Source organism: Panthera tigris, chromosome A3 (genome assembly GCF_018350195.1).
Source record: "Panthera tigris isolate Pti1 chromosome A3, P.tigris_Pti1_mat1.1, whole genome shotgun sequence".
NCBI classification, from domain to species: domain Eukaryota; kingdom Metazoa; phylum Chordata; class Mammalia; order Carnivora; family Felidae; genus Panthera; species Panthera tigris.
In genome coordinates, this window is record NC_056662.1 from 118,086,923 (window position 1) to 118,107,814 (window position 20,892).

The 20,892-nt window shown below is 46.5% G+C and overlaps 1 protein-coding gene across 2 annotated transcripts in view; it reads right to left on the reverse strand.

Moving 5' to 3' along the window:
• DPYSL5 (dihydropyrimidinase like 5) overlaps positions 1 to 9,949 on the reverse strand; it is a 100,556-nt gene extending 90,607 nt beyond the window's left edge. For both annotated transcript variants that reach the window (XM_042982323.1, XM_007088921.3), the window contains exon 1: positions 9,559 to 9,949. The gene's annotated coding sequence lies outside the window, so the exon portion shown is untranslated. The remainder of the gene's footprint in view (positions 1 to 9,558) is intronic.
• Between the last annotated feature and the right edge of the window lie 10,943 nt (positions 9,950 to 20,892).

Genomic DNA, 20,892 nt, shown 5'->3' on the forward strand with positions numbered 1-20,892 from the left:
AGGGAGACACAGAATCTGAAGCAGGCTCCAGGCTCTGAGCTGTCGGCACAGAGCCCGAGGCGGGGCTCAAACCCATGAACCATGAGATCATGACCTGCGCCAAAGTCGGACGTTCAACTGACAGAGCCACCCAGGCGCCCCAAAGAGCTTTTTTTTTTTTAATGTTAAACAACAGAATACCAATAGTATCCATGTTGTGGTCATAATTCTGTAAAAATTCACCCGTTGGGATGAGCACTGGGTGTTGTATGGAAACCAATTTGACAATAAATTATATTTAATAATAAAAAAAATTATGCGAGCATATGGACAAAGCTTTGATGAAACAAGCAGTCATTACGTTAGCTGTATTAGCAAAATGGTCTATGGGTGGTTTATAATTGATTAGGTATCAGAATATTATATTATACATTTTATTTATTTTTATAATTTCATTAAAAAAATTTTTTTAATGTTTATTTTATTTTCGAGAGAGAGAGAGAGTGAGCACAGGCAGGGGAGGGGCAGAGAGAGAAGGGTACAGAGGATCCGAAGTGGGCTCTATGCTGACAGCAAAGGAGCCTGATGCGGGGCTCAAACTCACAAACCGTGAGATCATGACCTGATCTGAAGTTGAGGGCTTAACCGACTGAGCCACCCAGGCACCCCTATACATTTTAAAGTACAAATTATCTCAAAATACATAAACACTTAAAAAAATAAAGTACAAATTAAATCTTACAGTATTGCCTAAGCGCTTAAGGGACTCAGAGTCTAGGCAGTAAACCTAGGTGCTTAGGCAAGGATAAATCTTGTCTCCCTCGCTTGCTTGTACTTGGATGGATACAGACGTGGCAAGCCACGTGACAGGAAAAAAGTCTTTCTCTCTGTGAATGGGTCTCCTAAAGAAAAACCTGAGGGTTAGGAATTCGTGACGACCTTGTCATGCTCCCTTGGTAGCATAGGCTTCATTACCACCATCCTGTAATCACACCTAAACTGCCGCCCTTGATCTATACTGGCCATGGTATCACTGCCACCTCTCCTAGACCAAGGGTGAAGATCAGCCATGGCGATGAAATGGGTTTGCCTTATATCCGCAATCTGAAGGCTGTTGCTCTATCTCTGTGCCTCATCTTTATTGGGTTTCAGTAGTTGCAGAGGCTTTGTCCCATTATAATCCAGTTGTAAGAATCATGTCCGTTTTAAGTCTTTTTTAGAAACCCACAAAAAAAGGGGGGTTGGGGGAATCTATGCTAGAATTCTAATTCCCAAGTAAGAAATCTGAACTCTGTGATTCCAAGCTGCCCCCTTTTGAGGAATTTTTTAAGCCAGAGAAATGACACAACTCAAAATCGCTATTTGATGTAAGAAACGCAAAATAGTTAACAGAAGAAAAAAATCACTTGTTAATCTTGTTCAAGGCTGATAGGACATCTCTGGAATGATTTGGGGACCCATGTTGCAATTATACTCTGTTCTCATCTTTTCCTTAAGAAACAGGAGTAAGGAAATCGCTGTAGCAAGACTAAGGCTGAAACACAACCCTTAGTTTAAAAATGTTCATTTCAGGGGCACCTGGAGGCTCAGTTGGTTGAGTGTCTGACTCTTGATTCTTGTTTTCAGCTGAGGTCATGATCCCAGGGTCGTGGGATCAAGCCTGAGCATGGAGACTGCTTAAGATTTTCTCTCTCTCTTCCTGCCTCTGCCCCTCTCCCTTGCTTGTGCTTTCTCTCTCTCTCAAATTAAAAAAAAAAAAAAAGAAAAAAAAAAGAAGTTCATTTCAGCTACTGTGGAATCAGGCACAGCTTGAAGTTCTATTTTTTCCTGAAGAATGAGAGTTGGAAACCAACCTCTGATCAAGCCACGACATTATACCAGCCTCTAGGATTTCTAAAAATGGTTTAATCACAGCAGTACATCCCTCAGAATGTCTTTTAAAAAACTCTTCTTAACAATGTTTTTAATCACCATTAATCTTACTATTTGGCACAGTCTACTAAAAAATAACATATGCAAACCCTCGACCCAGCAGTTCTACTCCTAAGGTTATACCCAACAGAAACACACATATGTTCACGAACAAAACGCGTACTAGAATATTCACAGCAGCACTATTCATGATAGTCTCAAACTGGAAACTACCCAAATACCCATTAACAACACAATGGATACTACGGTACATTTACACAATGGGACAATATATAGCAATGAAAATGAGCAAATGAAATGCAACAAACATAACATTGAGCAAAAGAAGCCACCCATGAAAAAGTTTCCACTGTAAGGATTCCATTTGTAAAATAGTTCAAAAACAGGCAAAGTTGATCTGTGCTGTAAGGAGTCAGGAGGGTGGTTATTAACCCTGGAGGAAGGACAGTGACTGGGAGGCGACTTAAGAAGGAGACTTTGGGGGGATGACCGGCTGGCTTAGTTGGTGGAGCACATGACGCTTGATCTCAGGGTTGTAGATTTAAGCCCCACACTGGGCGTAGAGATTACTTAAAAAGGGAGGGGGAGGCGAAGGGCTTTGGGGTACTGGTAATCTATTTCTTGGCCTGGTATGTTCAGTTTGCAAAAATTCATTATGCTATATGCTTATGATTCATATATTTTCTAGGTATCTGTTATAATTCACCAAAGAGTTTAAAAAACAAGAGTATTTTCAAAATACACCCTCACCCCACCCTCCCAAAGTCACCATCTTAAGCCTATGTATTGCCCACACCCTTGGCAATAGGGCGGACTTAGAATAATCCAAGTTGAGTTTCACATGTATTGCAAACACGGCTAAAAAAACCATTGCATGAAAAAAATTTGGAGGCTATGTTTGAATTTTATAACAGAATGAACCTATCAATCCACAAAGACAAATCTGGATGAAGTGGTAAAAATGAGAAAGGAGGGGACCTCTCCATCAATAGTGGACCATGCCCCGCAGAGGGACAAAGGGAAGGGCAGGACCAGACAAAAGCAGGGAGAATAAAGACCCAAAGCCTGAGAAATTAGAGTGAGCCCATGGCGGATTTGAAATCAACAAAGGGGCTGCCTGTCAATGGACACTGAAGTGACACAAAGATGGTGTGACTGAGTACTGGGCACTGCTGGTGTGTGGGAGACACATTCACAGGGAGTTGAGGCAGCGACAGACCCCGAAAAACTTTGCTGCCAATGAAAACGGACAGATGTTGGGGGTGGGGAATGACACAACACTCAGTTCAGAACGAAGATACTCTTCTTTTCTCAGGAGAATCTCCTCATTCATAAAACCTCAGCTTCACTTGAGCCCAAGGATTTTCAATTTAAATGGGGAGCCAGAGGTCTCAATGGCTGGAAAATCCTGTAACACATCATCTAGATCATTCACTCGGCCGTTCTTTCAACGTTACTGAATGCTCACTCTGAGCAGTATTTCGTGCTGGAAGCTACGTGGATGAAAAAGAGGTCCAGATATTATTTTAAACAAGAGGAGGGAGAACCATTTTGTCACGGAACAGCTCATTGCTAAATTCTTTCGTTGACTGTAAACCTTACACCCACCAGGTAAGGTTCTTGGTTGGAGTGGTGTTTCAAAAGCCTGGACTCTGTGGGCGCGCCTGCGTGGCTCAGTCGGTTAAGCGTCCTACTCTTGATTTCATCTCGGTTCATGATCTCACGATTTGTGAGATGGAGCCCAGCCCCGGGCTCTGCGTTGACTGTGCGGAACCTGCTTGGGATTCTTCCTCTCCCTCTCTCTCTCTCTCTCTCTCTCTGCCCCTACCCTGCTCACACACTCTTTCTCTCTCTAAGTAAGTAAGTAAGTAAGTAAATAAATAAATAAATATTAAAAAAAAAAAAAAAAGCATGGACTCTGTCATGGTTGGTTTCTTATGTCAACTTGGCTAAGCTATAGTACAGTATAGTATAGTATGGTGTAGTATAGTATAGTTATTCAGTCAAACACCATCTATATATTGTTGCTGTCGAGATATTTTGTAGATGTGGTTAACATCTACAATCAGTTGACTTTAAGGAAAGGAGGTTTTCTTCAGTAATATGGGTGGGCCGCATACAATCAGTTGAGAGGCCTTAAGAGAAAAACCGAGGTTCCCTTGGAGGAAGAAGAAATTCTGTCTTCAGACCTCAACATCAGTTCCTGGCTGAGAGTTTCCACCCTGCTGGCCTGCCCTAGGCATGTCAGACTTGCCAGACCCCACAATCATGTAAGATAACCATTACTGGTTCTGTTTCTCTGGAGAACCGCAAGTTATACAGACTCTAAGCAGACCCCTGGGGTTTGAAGGTTGGCTCTGCGACTCCTCTAGCTGGGTGATTTCTGTACTGTAAGCTGGGGATAATAATAGTACTTAATTCATAGGCACTAGAACAACCCCAGCACAGAGTAAGTGCTTGGAAAGTGTTTGTTAAATAAGTAATTCTGTGATGCTGAGTTTATTTCTTAGCTGGAAAACTGCAGATATTTTTATTCCCAACAATTACCATCAACCAAACATGAACGCTCTTTCCCACACCAAAACCAGAACAGCCTTGGAACAACAGCCCCTCACCAGTACCTGATCTTCTAGATGATGAAGGGGCAGGTGAAATGCCAGGCCAACACCACACATTGTGATGATTTGGCAAAGCTGGAATCAGAGCACTTCTGGAACATTCTTAACTACAAGTTCTCAGCTGCTGACAACAGCTGTGCTTAAAGAAGCTCAGACTCAGCACAGAGCTATTCCTACTATTTGCAAGGGTGGGGGTTCATGAAGTGGTCCTCATCATTCTTTCTGTTCCCACTGGTGATACCCCACTGCAGCCTGCCCCAGCCCCTTGCAATGAAAGATTAGATGGGGGGAAACGTGGGGTGCCTGGGTGGCTCAGTCAGTTAAGCATCCGACTTCGGCTTAAGTCACAATCTCAGGGTTCTTGGGTTCGAGCCCCACGTAGGGTTCTGTGCCGACAGCACAGAGCCTGGAGCCTGCTTCAGATTCTATATCTCCCTCTTTCTCTCTTCCTCCCCTGCTTGTGCTCTCTCTCTCTCTGTCTCTCAAAACTAAATAAATGTTAAAAAATAAATAAATAAAAATTTAAAAAATAAAATAAAAAATAAAAAAAAATTAAGGCAAAGTGATCCTAAAATTATTTCTCATTTATTCGCTAGAAGTGCAATAAAATCAAACACCTGACTTGTTATTCTCATTTGATTTCACATTATGCCAACTTCTTCCTACAGGTTTTCATGCCGACAAAGATTTTCAGTATTATTGTTCTCCTATAGGTTCCTGTGTACTAAGTCTTACAAGGTGTTTCTGAAATTATTTTCTTATAGCTCGGAAAACAAAAATGAACAGGATCAGATTCTATCAGAATTTGGTTAATTTTTACACCAGCAAGATAGACAGGTTTTTAGATTTTTTTTAAGTAATTTCTACACCCAAAGTGGAGCTTGAACTCACCACCCCAAGATCAAGAGTCGCATGCTCTACTGACTGAGCCGGCCAGGCACCCTGGGTCTTAGATACCAAGCGTCCAGCTCTTGGTTTTGGCTCAGGTCGTGATCTCACAGTTTGTGAGTTCGAGCCCCAAGTTGGGCTCTGCGCTGACAGCGGGGAGCCTGCTTGGGATTCTTTCTCTTCCTCTCTCTCTCTCTGCCCCTCTCCAGTTCATGCTCTCTCAAAATAAATAAATAAACTTAAAAAAATAAGAATACCGACTTCTCTGGCTCTGTATAATTATCTAAATCCTCATTTACTCCAGAGATGTGGCCAGTTGTGATGGCCCTTGGCCTACAGTTCCCTGGAGCTTTCTTTATGTAGGATCATGCTGAATCCTGGGTCAGAGGAGCAGTTATTATTATTTTTTTAATGTTTATTTATTTTGAGAGAGAGAGAGAGAGAGACTAGTGCGAGTGGGGGAGGGGCAGAGAGAGAGGGAGACACAGAATCCAAAGCAGGCTCCAGGCTCCGAGCTGTCAGCACAGAGACCGATGCGGGGCTCAAACCCATTAACCACAAGATCGTGACCTGAGCTGGAGTTGGACACTTAACTGACTGAGCTACCCAGGCGCCCCCGAGGAGTGGTTATTAAGGAGGGAAAACTCCCAGGTATCCATGGTAGAAGGACAGAGAGGTGTGGAGGTACCACAGAGGAAGTCAACACCAAGTCCCCAAACTTAACTTCTGCCAATTGTGTATGCTCGCCTTGCTGCGTAACCATTCCCATAGGAGGAAACGCACAGTGCATAAAGCATATTGAAAGTATCCTGGCTTACAACTCCATCTTGGACGGGCTATGCTGGAAACAGGTTCATGTCCTATGAACATCTTGTATATACCTAGCCAAGGTCCCCGAGGTCAGGGAGATGGAAGTTAACAATGGCACCCCGGAATTCTGGGGTCGCCTGATTCTTCCCTCTGGGCCCTGTCTCCCAGACATTTTCACAGGAGGTAGGAGAAGGATGCTGCTTTCTCTCCATCTTCCCTATACAAATGGGCTGGTCATACGGATGCTGGCCTTCCTCATCTGTGGACTCTCCAGGAGGAAACTATTGGGATGGATGTTCACACAGGGCTCAACAGGATTACACCTTTAAATAAACCCGTAAAATTCTTTCAAAAAGAATAAACCAACAAAACATTCCCTTCTGAAACCTTCCCCCTTGGGTACGACATGAAGACACATTTCCCCCTGGAGCTCTTTCATAAGAAAACCTCTGTGTCAGATTGTAGGTTTTCCAATATTAAGATTCCTGGTTTTCATCTACTCTAGAGATAGACAGGTCTATTAACTTAGTTTAAATCATTCAGTGAACAGCATTCCAATTAATCCTTTCAGACCAGTTTTGTAAATTCTGAGAGGCACCTCTTAAAAACACCATCCTTGAAAACCAGCAAGATACAGCCGACTGCTGCTTTCCTGTGTCCACTCGGTATTGCCCAAATAGGAGGCTTTCGGGTTGGCAACTATTGAATATTCTGGGCAAGAGCCAACAGTGATATCACAGCCTTATGCACCAACCTTATGCATCAACCTGGTTAGGAAAGAAAATCCTGGGGTTTCAAGGGTAGAGAGAGCCAAAGGCTCATCAGTTAACTTAAGGGCAAATACAAGTCACAATGATTGAGTCCTATGATGCTCTGTCTTTTATCCAAGCTTCCTTCACTCTAAATAAAATAAAATATGAATAAAAGAAAATAATCCTTCTGCCTTGCCCTCCCTACACATCTTTTTTGCTAAATGAATGACAATTTAAAAGTAGAAGCCTGATGCCAAAGAGTCACCTCTAATATAAGCTAAACAATGATTAAAGAAAACCTATAAAATGAAATTTTAGGATTGGGTAATCCTTTCACATGTCAAGATGCTGCAGTCTGGCATGAAAGACGCTTACACAGCCAGCAAGACTATGAGCGCATGGAAAGGTCTGCTGAGCCCTGGTTTGTGCTTCCATTTCTGTTCATCCGCTTTCCCATGGGCAAGCAGCCACCTCCTATCACAGAGCCGTCCCTGTCTTAGGTCAGCAGACAATACAGGCAAAATCTGCAAAGGATGGACACACTGGCTTGGGTGTGGTCACTGGCAATGGGAAGCTTTGGTGCCCAGGCTGCAGGCTGTAAAAGCCAAGAGCCGCACCCTTGGCGGGTAATCTCCAAAAGCCACTTGTCCGGTTTTTGGTTTGTTGTTTGTTGTTTTTGTTTTTAACCACAATCCGCAACAATCCTGACTGCTCCTTCCATGAACACACAGCAGACCTTAGACGTGAGCCCGCAGACAAAGCCGACTGCTCAAGGGGGCTCGCTGTGCACGGAGGCAACCTCCAGGTCGCCGCCGGGCCGCCACGCCACGTCTGGGCTCCTGGTCAATAGCAAGGGGCAGGCGGCGGCGCGGAGGCACCTAAAGCCGGTGGCGGCGGCTTTCAGCCCGCCTCACAGTCTGGGGGACGCGCGACTCACACCAGGGAATTAACAGCGGGGCTTGGTCCCCAACACAAACCCCAAAAGACGAGCGCACGCCCTGAGATTTCTACCAGAGCATTTTCTGCACCAGAAAACTGAACACTTGCAATTCTGGGGATGGGGGGGGGGGGGGGGCCTGGTACGGAGCCGCGTGGATACCAGTGCCGGCTATTGTTCTCCGGGTCTCTCCGGCGGGAGACTTCCCCCATCCCGCCTCCCTGCCAGCATCTGCCACTGGACCAAGCCTTTCAGCTCCGCGAAGAAAAGGGTGTGCCTGCGGCGCTGCGGATTATCGCAAAACCTTAAGCTAGTCCCTACGGGCTGTGTCAGGCCGGGAGACAAAGCTCCTAGTGGGGACAGCTCAGCCCAGTCTCGGATCCGCCATCCTAGGTCGGTTGCCATTCCAACGGCCACGCCCAGCTGGCCACCTGGATCTGGCCGCCAGGATCTCCAAGGCTCCACGCCTGGAGCCGAGGGTCTTCAGGCCCGAGACCCGCCTCCCAGCCGCCCACCCCCTCCCTTCCCCGGAGACCTTCCTCCACTGGGAGACCTCCCTCCCCAGAGAGACCCTCCCCCGGCCGGCGCGGGTCTCCTCCTCCCCGGCGTCTACCCTCTTCAACCCCGGCGGTCTCCACCCTCCAGCGTCTGCCCTCCCATCCTCATTCTTCCTCAGTCCCAGACTCGCCCCGCCTCGCGCCACCTGCACCGCACTCTTCCCTCCCGCCTCAGACCCGCCCCCCGCCCCCTCTCTCTTTCCTCCTCCAACTCTGGTCTCTACTTCCCCCTCCACCCAGACCCAGTCACCTGTCCCCACCCAGCTTCCCCATCTCCCCGTCTTTGCCCAGACGGAGGCCCCGCGTCTGCCTCTCCCCATTCCAGCTTCTCTCAGGCTCGGGCTCTTGCCCCTCCCCAGGCCTGGGGCGTCGGTGTCTGTCGCCCACCAAGATCGATGCTGCGGGGAGAGATCCCGCAATGGGCTCCAGCGAAGGGACCCAGCTCGGCGCCCGCTCTGGGGCGGGCAGCCACAGGCGGCCTTTGTAGTTCAGGCAGGTGCCTCGGAGGCGGCAGGCGAACCGTCCTTAGGCGACCGCTGCGTTAGCCAGTCGAGTGGAACAAGCCGTCGGGTCTGGTACAGGCTGGGCAAATCCCAACCCGGAGGCGAGATGGACGCAGGGTGTGTGTGCCGGTGGTGGTGGGGGGCCAGAGATAGCGTCGATCTAGGGACTCGCGCAGGACGGGCCGGTAGCCAGAGAAGCCCCCGCCCAGCCTCCAGTCATTCACTGCACCTCGACGAGAGAGGCTGGGCACCTACTATGTGCTAAGAGTGAAATCCCTTCAACCGAGCCGTATCCTCACCTCAATTCTTTGCAATCCCACAAGCACACATGAAACGCCTACTATGAGCCAGGCACTGCACGGCGCTCCGTGGGCGTACAAAGAGGACCCCATTCCGGCCTCAGTGTAGCCCCGATGGCCGTCCCAATCCCAAACCACACCTCCCGCCGCGTCCCCTGCAGCGGGGCCCCTGGGCGCACCCCGAACCCTGCCCTTTTGTGCGCCTCCCAGAAAAACAGAGGCCATGAGATGGATGTCCCAGCCCAGGGAGAATAAGCCCACCGCCCGCCCCGCCATCACGCACTCCTCAGGGATGCTGCGGCTGCGAGGGTCCGTCGGTCGGTCCGTCTCTCCTCGGTCTTGACGCGGCGCAGGAGCTGCGGGTGCTCGGGGCGGCGGCGGCAGCACGCGCGCTCGCTCGATCGCCGCCTTGGCGCGCGGGGCGCTGGAGTCGGAAGCCGCGGGCTGGGGAGGGGACGTGGGTGGGGGCTGGAGGCGGTCTGGGCCAATCACCGACCCGACGTCTCCTCCCCAGTGCTCCCCCACCTCGCGCTAGCAGGTTAGGGGGAGGCGGGGACAGGCGGCGCCCCGCATCTTCGCCGCCGCGCGCGGCCGCAGCCTTGGGACTACAACTCCCGACAGGCCCTGCTGCAGGGCCGGGGTCCGAGAGGGGAAGGAGAGTGAGGCCGGAGAACCCGCCGACACCCCGCGCGCCCTTCTCCGCGTTCCTTTGGGTTTCCATGGTGACTCACTACACTTCACAAAGCCCCAGCGCTCACACGCGCTGATGCACGAGTCCCCTGGGAGGGCTACGGGGCGGGTCCCTAGGATACACCGCCTTCCCTCCCCTCCCCCTCCCTGCAGGATCCCACCCGAGGGGTTGAAACAATGCCCCGGCCGCTGCCGGGCCAGCCCTTTGCCGCCTAGTTCCCTCCAAGACCCAGTGTGAGGCCTCTAAAGTGGGCGCTCGGCGGGACTGCACGATGGAGAGGACCGGGTGGTCGTTATAGCGAAATGTTTTGACGTACGGTACACAGTGGACGGACCCTCGGGGCCAACTAAGTTCGCGTCTGCCCGCTCTGGGGGCTCGAACCTGGAGTTCATTCTCTCAGCTGCGCTGAGCTAGGGCTTCTCCATCCGGAGCTCTCAGGTCCAGCTGCCTGTCCTATTTCTGGACACCTCCTTTCAGGACACGGTGAAGCCTTTGGAGATGTTTTATAACTCAATTCACATTTACTCACCTTTTTTTCCTTCACGTTTTAAACACACGCATAATTGAACTAAATCAACAAATCTGAAAAAGGAGAGGGCGGATCATCAGGCCTTTCTTTGTACCACTTCCCTAAACCTCTCTCAAGCCTTTGCTGTAATCTGTTATTTTATGTCGTTGTAGTAATAATAGCTTAGATACTGTTTAGCAATTTGCCTCTTTTCACTTAATGCCACTTCAAAGGTGTTGCTGTTGATTAAAATGCACCATTGAGTCCTCCCCTCCCACCCCATCCCACGGTCCCTGGAGGGGGGGAGGGGAACCCCAATGGAATACTGCAGAAACCCCTCTCCTCCCAGCTTTGGAGAGGGGGGGAAGGCAAGGGAGCTCCCAGGGGAGCGGGCTGTACAGTCGCAGCCAGAGAGGTACTTCACGCCTCTCTGCAAGTTATTTTCAACCAATATAGCGCTTCATTATCCCCGAGGGTGCTCCCCTCCTCCTCTCAGCAAAACCTACAGGTGCATCCCGCCTGCAGAGCCTGCCGAAGTGGGGTGTCCATGGACCACTTACCCTGCAGTCCTTTGCCGTGGGTTCGGGGCCTGGAGCAGGCCAGGCTGGCTTTGGGCGGGATGCATGCTGATTACTCACATTGCGTCTCTGCTTCTCCAGGGAGGAAGGTTTACTATTCTGCCCTCTGCCTCACACGTCCTGAGCTATGCAAGGAGCCCCCAAATGAGCCTAGGGCCTACACCAAGGCATCCCCAATCCAGGGGGCTCAGGAATGACTTGTCCTCCCACTGCTCCAGCTTGGGGCACTGCCCTATGGATTCACAGGCTGGCCAGGTTCTGCAGGGACCCAGGGCTTTAGGCAAAATGGATTGAGCCTCAGGGAGGCGAAGCGAAGCCCCCAGCAGGCCAGCAACAGCAGGATCGCCCGAGTACCATCTTCCCCGGAAGCTGCGCTTTTTGCCTAAGGGGAAGGGAGTCCTCTAGTGGCAGGAAATGTTTTCTGCAGCATTTTGTGGACCTCAAATTTGGAATCCTGTTTCTTTGCTTTCTGGGGCCTACCTCCCCTGGTAAGAGAAAGAGTGGCCATCTCTCTGCCTGGAGCATTGAAAAGTCACACACCTTAGACCTGCGGTTGTAAATGTCCCCAGTACTTGAGTTTAGTTTTATTCATATGCTTTTAATCTAGGCTATCTCTCCTGGGAAGTAGAAAGGACATAGGGCATGGAGTCAGACACCCCTAGGTTGGAATCATTGCTCTACTTTTTGGATAATTGACTTTGGGAAAGTTACTTATGCCATATGAGCCTTAGCTCCCCACAGAACGTGGGGATCACGGTATTTTTTTTTTTAATTTTTAAAAAAATTTTGCTGTGATAATTACATAAGGAAACACATGTAAAGGGCATAGCACACTGCCTGGCCTATAGCATGCACTCAACAAATGTAGCTATTATCATTAATTTATTCAACAACAAATGGTCATGGAACAGTGTGAGGGGAAACAAGAATATGCCAAGATTTCCATTATAACAGCTACGAAAAGCAATATGCTGTGACTTTTATTGTAAAGCTCACACGACCAGCTTAGATGAAATAGAATAGGAATTCCCATGCAAGAGAAATCTGGTCTGAACAGATCATCAGGGAATGGAGGAGCTGGATTTGGATTTCACCTGGATATTTATTTGCTAGATGATTCTAAGCAAAGGTCTGGGATTCCAGGAGGAAGGAGTATAAATTTGTGGGTGGGGAAGCTGAAAAGTGTTTGGAAGGCACCTGAGGAACCCATCACGACTTGAAAGTCAAGTCCGTGAATGCGGATGGTGGGAAGAGAAAGAGGATAGGAAGGTAGGCTGGTGTTGGGGCCAGACTTCATGAAGCTCAGGGCTACTGGCTTTTATGAGTAAATGTGTTTGGGGTTCCAAATCGCTGTAACGACAAGCTTCTGAATAAGGGGCAAGTGAAGGACTATCATAAGAGGGGGAGAGGGGAAAGGCTAGTAGGTGTTTTGGAAACACATTGGATCCTTACAACTCCACATGTCTTACGGATGAGGAGGTCAGGTGATGTGCCCAGAAAGTCACCCTGCTGTAAATATCATTATCAGGGCTCCAAACCACATCTACCTGACGCAGAGCAGAGCCCTTCTACACCGGCATGCTCTCCCCTACAAGTCTTTCAGAAGGCTGACTCTCCAGTGCAGGGACTGTGGCGACCATGAGTGACTCTCTAGGAATTATGTCCCTTCTTCTGCAGTTTCAACCTGTTCCTCCTGAAGGCATCCTCTGAGAAGGGGTGTTCTCCAGCATTCCTGAGTCGTGTATTAGATTTCTTCCTTGGTATTCTCTTTTCACCATTCTCCCCCCAAACCTCCCCATAAGTCAATGACAACCCTAGCGTGGAGAACACATTGTGACATCTTCTTAGCCATTAAAACAATTGTGAGCCAGCAGTCAAACTTCTATATTCAGGTCAGTGCCACGGAGCAGGAACCAAAAAAGGAGTCAGGAGGATGGACAAATGGACATTGGGGGAAAGACTGAACAGAGGAAGCCTCTAGAAGAATTAAGGCATAGAGCTAAGGGTGCCTGGCTGGCTGAGGCGGCAGGGTGTGGGACTTTTCATCTCAGGGTTGTGGGTTTGAGCCTCATGTTGGGTATAGAGATTACTTAAAATCTTAAAAAAAAAAAAAAAGCATAGAGCTAATCAGATACACAAACAAGGGCAGTGGGGAATGAGAGTAAGAGAGTTTCAGGTCCCCGTGTGCTGTGGTCACCCAGCCAACACTGAGACACAGGGGAGGGGACCCAGGGAGGCTGGGGTGGCTGTGCTGGAGCCGAAAACATCAAAGTAAATTCCAGTGGCTTATCACTGCTCTTGAAATGCTGATGAGCTCTCCAAAAATTTAAATCATTTCTTTTGGCCTAGGAATCCTTTTTTTTTTTCCCTGCTTTTATTTTTAAGTCTCAAAGTTTAATTTTATTTATTTATTATTTAAGTTTATTTACTTATTTTGAGAAAGAGAGAATAATGTGTGTGCAAGAGAGAGGGGGAGGGGCAGAGAGAATCCCAAGCAGCTCCCCTGAGACTCCAGGGCCTGATCTCATGAATTGGGAGACCATGACCTGAGCCTAGAGCAAGAGTCAGATGGTTAACTGACTGGGCTACTCAGGGGGCCCCTCAAAGTGTAATTTTAAAATAAAAGTTTGTCTTCTCTTGGAACTAGAATGGCCACAAACCAACCTAAAGAATCACTGGATGACTCCAGCTGCTCTAGCCCCTTGGCAGAAATCTACAATTTGAAATTTGCATTTCTTTCACACACACACACACACACACACACACACGCGCGCGCGCGCGCACACACACACACACACACACATTCTCCAAGTTAACGGAACCTATAAACTGCATAGTCTCACAATGTCAACATTTTATAGATAAGGATAAGGAGGTTTTGTTTTAAGACATTTTTCTCCCTTAACAAATACACTTCATCTGGGCATTAGCAAGAATAATAGTGACAGCAAGAAACACAACTTAAATATATACAACCACCTTCAGAGAACAAAACAGGTACTCTAAGAGCCACATCTTTAATCATCTTTTTGTTCCCCACCTGTCACACTCCACAGCACAATGCTTTATTAAACCCTGGATGAGTGGGCCGGGAAGCTGAGAATATTGGAAAGAGTCCCCTTACCCTGCCACCAAGTTGGGTTTTCATTTATAAAAGGAGTCTAAAGAAAACAACACTAAAAAATCCCATTACTGCCTTTACTTGAATTTTTCTGATATTATTTTATAAAGCCTTTCTTTTAAAAAAATGTTTATTTATTTTGAGAAAGAAAGCAGGAGGGGCAGAGAGAGGGAGACACAGGGTTCAATTTCATGAACTTGAGACCAAGACCTGAGCTGAAATCAAGAGTCAGGTGCTTAACTGACTGAGCCACCTAGGTGCCCCTGAAGCCAGCCCTTGTTCAGCTAATTTGTCCTCTTCAGTTGCATTTAATCAGAACTTATCTCAATAAGAATTAAAGTGAATATTTATTGAGCATTTCCTGCATTTCCTGAATACTCTAAATTAAAAAAAAATTTTTTTTTACATTTATTTATTTTTGAGAGACAGAGACAGAGCACAAGTGGGGGAGGGGCAGAGAGAGAAGGAGACACAGAATCCGAAGCAGGCTCCAGGCTCTGAGCTGTCAGCACAGAGCCCGACACAGGGCTCGAACCCACAAACCGTGAGATCATGACCTGAGCCGAAGTTGGACGCTCGACCGACTGGGCCACTCAGGCGCCCCAATTTCCTGCATACTTTATTCATAGGATTCATTTAATCCTCACAGCAGACTTGTGAGAAAGGTATGACGCCCACTTTATGAAAGGGGGAAACAGGATCTCAAAGGCAAGTAACGTGCCAAGGTCAAACAGTTCAAAGGGGCAGAGAGAGATCAAAACCTAGGTCTGACTCCAGGATCCATATTTGTTCATTTAGACCACACTGTGTGTTATTCGCAAATCTAGTTTTTTGGGGGGATTCATACTGTAATTTTCAGAGTGGTGGCCATCCCATCCACCTTGGCGATTCTGTTGACTTTGATTAGCTTGCCTCCTGACTTTCACAATGAAAAGTCCCATGTGGGTGCTCTGTGAGGTACCCAGAGAGCCTGTATCCTGCTGTTCAAAGTTACAGTATCTCAGAGCACTTGGAATTGTCCTACATGCTTGCATATTCTGGGGGGGGGGGGGTTCATTTTTTTTCTGTTTGTAGTTCGAGAAATTTCTATTGACATATTTTCAAGTGCACTGATTTTTCCTCAGCTGTGTTCAGTCTACTGATGAGCCCATCAAAGTTATTCTTCATTTGTGTTACAGTGTTTCTTCCTTCTTTATTATTATTTTTTTTATTCTTTGTTAGAGTTTCCATCTTTCTGCTTGAAGTCCCCATCTATTCTTGCATGTTGCCTACTTTTTCCATCAGAGTCTTAACATAATAATCATTGTTATTTTAAATTCCCTATCTCATCATTCCAAGTCTATGTCATAGCTGAGGGTGGTTCTGATGCTTGCTTTGTCTCCTCAGATGGTATTCTTTTGTGCTTTTTTTAAAATCAAGTTTTATTTAAGTAATCTCGACATCAAATGTGGGGCTCAAACTCATGACCCTAAAATCAAGAGTTGCATGCTCCACCAACTGAGCCAGCCAGGCGCTTCTCTTTCATGCTTTTTTCTTTAATGTTTATTTATTTATTTTGAGAGAGAGAAAGAGAGAGAGAGAACGCATACATGAGCAGAGGAGGGACAGAGAGAGAGAGGGAGAGAGAGAATCCCAAGCAGACTCCTCAAGACTCGAACACACACACTGTGAGATCATGACCTGAGTCGAAATCAAGAGTCAGATGCTTAACCAGTGGAGCGACCCAAGTGCCCCTCTTTCATGCTTTTTTTAACATGCCTTGTAAGTTTTTGTTGAAAGCTAGACATGACAAACTGGGTAAGAGAAACTGAGGTAAGTAGGTTTTTAGTGTAATGCTTTGTGTTATTCTAGGCAGGAGCTGGGCTGTGTTTAAGAATTGCTGTGGCTCTGAGTGCCACAGGCTTGTTTCCTCTAATTTCCTTGTTTTTTCTTCCTCTGTAATTCTTGGGTTTCCCTAAGAACTCCTTCTTAGATAGACTCTGTGATATGCAGCTTTCCCAGTTAATCCACTGTTAGTATCCTGAAGTTGATGTAGTGGAAAGATGTTGGAAAGAGAAGTGTTCCATAATCTTACGATTAAATCTCATTATTTTGGGCAGGCCTGAGTCCCTGGGCTCTGACCTTCAGAAGCATTTCTCAGCCTTTTTTCTCCCTTCTCTTACATGAGACAGGGAGGCTAGACATGGTCATAGCTGGCTAATTGTTCTTCCTTCAGATAAGAGAAGGTTCTGGTAAGGTTTCCCTTGGAGGTCCCTATTAGGGAGAACCTTCTGGGTTTATTTCAAAATGGTTACCATGCCAGAAACATTAAAGGGATCTTCTCTACTCTTTATCATGAGAAACTGGTGGGGTTCTTGGAGGTAAAACCCATGAGAGTGTGAGGGCCCCTCTACGACTGGGCTCTGCTACAGGCTGAATGTTTGTGTTTCCCCCAAATTCATATATTGAAATCGTAATGCCCAATATGATGGTATTAGGAAGTATGGCCTTTGGGAGATGATTAGGTCATAAGGTCAGAGCTTTCATGAATGAGATTAATGTCTTATAAAAGGGGCCCAGGAGAGCTGGAAGAGGTTCCTTACCAGACCATGTGCCCTGTTGACACACTGATCTTGGACTTTCAATCTCCAGAACTGTGAGAAATAGAAGTGTTTAGATTTAATCAAATTAAGATGAAGTCATTAGGGTGGGCCTTAATCCAATACGACTGCTGTTCTCATAAGAAGGGAGAAATTTAGGGGTACCTGGGTGACTCAGTCGGTTAAGTGTCTGACTTTGGCTCAGATCATGATCACATGGTTTGTGAGTTCGAACCCCTCATCAGGCTTTCTGCTGTCAGTGCAGAGCATGCTTCAGATCCTCTGTTTCCTTCTCTGCCCTCCCCAGCTAGTGCTCATGATCTTTCTCTCTGTCCCTCAAAAGTAAATAAACATTTAAAAAAAAAAAGAAGGGAGAAATTTAGACACAGATACACAGGGAAAATGCCATGTAACAATGGAGGCTGAGTGATGTCTACAAGCCAAGGACCACCAAGGATTGCCAGGAACCACAAGTAGCTGGAAGAGGCAAGGAAGGATTCTTTCCTAGCCCCTTTGGAGAGAGCATAGCCCTGTAGACAACTTGATCCTGGACTGCTAGTTTCCCAAGCTGGGAAAATATACATTTCCATTGTTCTATAATACCCATTTAGGGTTGTGGTACTCAACCCTAGGAAATTAGTAGAGTTCCCTTTCTATGGAAGGCCAGGCTTGGACCTTTCTGGGCTCACCCAATTCTATCATGTCTGTGCCTTTCATCTTTGATCATTCTGTAACTCTCTAGAATAAAATGTAATGTAAAGAATTGATGGTAGTTGTAAATGATTCCTGTTTACAGACATGCAAATACATTTTCTCCAGTAAAGATGCAATCAATTTCATCCAGTGAAAGAGAACAGTCTTGCCTCTATTATTAGCAAATTCATATCAGCAACCTGTCTATAGATGTCTTTGTTATTTGGATTGTCCTTGTTAATAATTGTTATAGCTTGCTGATTCTCTCAGTAATAAGTGAGTTAAAAAAAATTTGAACATATCTTCATTTTATATTTGTTTGTGTCATGATTTTACCTCTTTTTTTTTATTTTTTATTTAAAAAAATTTTTTTTAACGTTTATTTATTTTTGAGACAGAGAGAGGCAGAGCATGAACAGGGGAGGGGCAGAGAGAGGGAGACACAGAATCCGAAACAGGCTCCAGGCTCTGAGCTGTCAGCACAGAGCCCGACGCGGGGCTCGAACTCACGGACTGTGAGATCATGACCTGAGCCGAAGTTGGACGCTTAACCGACCGAGCCACCCAGGCGCCCCTACCTCTTTTTTTTATCATATTTTCATTACTTAGATTATTTCTGTTTTTAAATTTTATTTATTTTAAATATTTGGTTTTAATATTTATTTATTTAAATTAATTAATTAACTAATGAGTTTTAAAGACCCAATGTGGGCCTTAAACTTACAACCCCAAGATCAAGAGTCACATGCTTTGCCAACTGAGCCAGTCAGGCATCCCTGATTTTACCTTTCTGAAAAAGATATCAGTAAGTACAGAGTGTGAAGGGGGACTGTTTTGAAATGTCTACTGAGGGATATTTCTACATATTTCCTTGGTTCTTTCTCCATTCAGTCAGCTAGGGGACTCAACACTCACTGCTTCAGGAAAAGCAGAAAGCGGAAAAAAGGAGTTAATTCCTGCCTTTAGTGTTTCCAAAGCCTAGCCCTCAGGCTAGGAAGGAACTGAGGCATCATCAATAGATTTTGAAGAATCTAGGAGTATGAGTAAGTCTTTTTTTTTTATTTTTTTAAAGTTTATTTATTTTTGAGAGAGAGAGAGAGAGAGCAGAAGAGGGGCAGAGAGAGAGGGAGACACAGAATCCGAAGCAGGCTCCAGGCTCTGAGCTGTCAGCACAGAGCCCGACGTGGGGCTCGAGCTCACGAACTGTGAGATTATGACCTGAGCTGAAGTCAGATGCTTAACTGACTGAGCCACCCAGGAGCCCCAGAAGTCTGAGTAAGTCTTATTCATGCTCTGGAGGTTGGATTAATATTTCCAGACTTGGGCTGAGTAGAGCGACAGAGAAGGTGACAAGGGCTGAGCACAGCCTCTGTGGACACCAAAGAGAGGGTGTCTATTCCCTCTACCCCGCGCCACTGGGGGGGATGGGAGATTGTCCAAATGACATGGAGAATCTAGAGCAGAGGGTGTTTGCTGTTACTCTGTGTAAGCCTCCAGAATTTAGACACACTCCACAGGAGAGGAGCCATAAATTCTCTGAGATTAATTTACTATTGCTTCTCTCACCCCCACCGAATGGGCACTTGTGATAAGAATCAACTTCAGCTAGGAAACTAAAGTTTGTAGATTTAGATTCAGCCCCCTCACCATAGTATCCCACTTCTTCTATTCAGGCATCATCATTTATTTTACCCATTTCCTAATCTGCTGCACATGTGTCAATCTTTTTGGTCTCTCAGCATCCAAATTCCCTTCCAGCATGAGGAGAAACAGAGCCAGACTACCTCTATAGAAACCAAAAGTCCCAAACTGGTTCCCAGGTTCCCTTGCCAGTGGGGCACAAGCATGGGATCCAGATTCTGCCCATCAGGCACATCCACCCCATGTTTGAACTAGGAACTGGTGGCATAAAAGCAGAGAGGCTCTGGAGGAACTCTTCAGCAAGACGGCGCATTGCTTGGGCAGCCCACAGCAGTGGAGCTGGTGGTAATGACTAGAGCTTGGCACCGCTCTAGTTGGAAATGTAGTGGTAAGCCCACTGTACCAGTTCTGCCCATGACCCAGGTACCCACTGATGCTGTTTGAAGCGTTGGGATTCGGAGCCAATGGCCAAGAAAGAATTCTTGAGCAGCCTTCAGTGCAAAAAGGTGGTTTACCAAAGCATGGGAACAGGACCCATGGGCGGAAAGAGCTGCACTTGGGTTGTGAATGGTGACTGATTATATAGCTTCAAGATGGGAGGGGGTTAAGGAGTTAGGGAGAGCATAAGTTTCTAAGGAATTTTGGAAGCAAGGTATCCAGGACCTTGAGGGGGTTAGTTATTGTTAAGAAAAGGTCACTTATCACTGTCTAGTAAAACCGTAGCCATGAGACCCTTCAGCTGTATATGTATATCTAAGCATATGGGCCATATGCTTAGAGTATGGTTGCCAATGTATATCTTGCGGGGGTAGAGATAAAGAAAGTTTCCAAAGGGATTTTTATATGTTAAAGTAGCCTTACAGGATCCTGAGGGGTCAGGAGAATGTTAAGCTAGGATTCCTTTTTGTTTGTCCTTAGCAAAGTGTCATCATCGAGGCAGCTGAGCTCCTAGAGGAAGGTCACTCTGGCTGTCTCAAGGATGTGTCAATGGGCTGTAGGCAGTAAGGAAATTTAATTTTTCATTTGCCTTTGCTTTCCCACATCATCCACCACTCCCAGCTACATACCTAGAGCTATGTGATATCCTTTTAATAAATCCCTTTTCCACCCAGATCAGCCAGAAATGGTTTCTTTTGCTTGCAGTTAGGAACTCTACCTATAGACTAGACTATTTTTGGACCAGGTTGTTGCATTTTTTTACTATTATAAACAGCCCAGAACAAACATTTGTGAACAGCTATCTTGGTATCCTTGTCTAATTGTTTCCATTTTTTAAAAATGCTTATTTATTTTTGAGAGAGAGAGAGAGAGAGTGAGCATGAGCAGGGGAACGGCAGAGAGAGAGGGAGACACAGAATCCGAAGCAGGCTCCAGGCTCTGAGCTGTCAGCACAGAGCCTGATGCGGGGCTCAAACCCGCAAACTGTGAGATCATGACCTGAGCCGAAGTTGGATGCTTAACCAACTGAGCCACCCAGGTGCCCCTCTTGTCTAATTTCATTAAGGAAAACCAAATGGCAGGATTGTTGGGGATTCATACTTCTAAGCGTTTTTTTTTAGCTTTATTATTTTTTTTAAGAATGGGTTTCCAGCCCTTTTCCCCCCTAAGTTTATTTATTCATCGAGAGAGAGAGAGAGAGAGAGAGACCCAAGCAGACTCTGCACTGACAGCACGGAGCCTTACTTGGGAAATTCTCTCTCCCTCTCTGCCCCTCCCTCGTGCATGCTCTCTCCCTCTCTCTCTCTCAAAATAAACTTAAAAAAAAAAAGAATAAAGCTTTTTTTTTTTAAAGAGTTTTGATAAGGG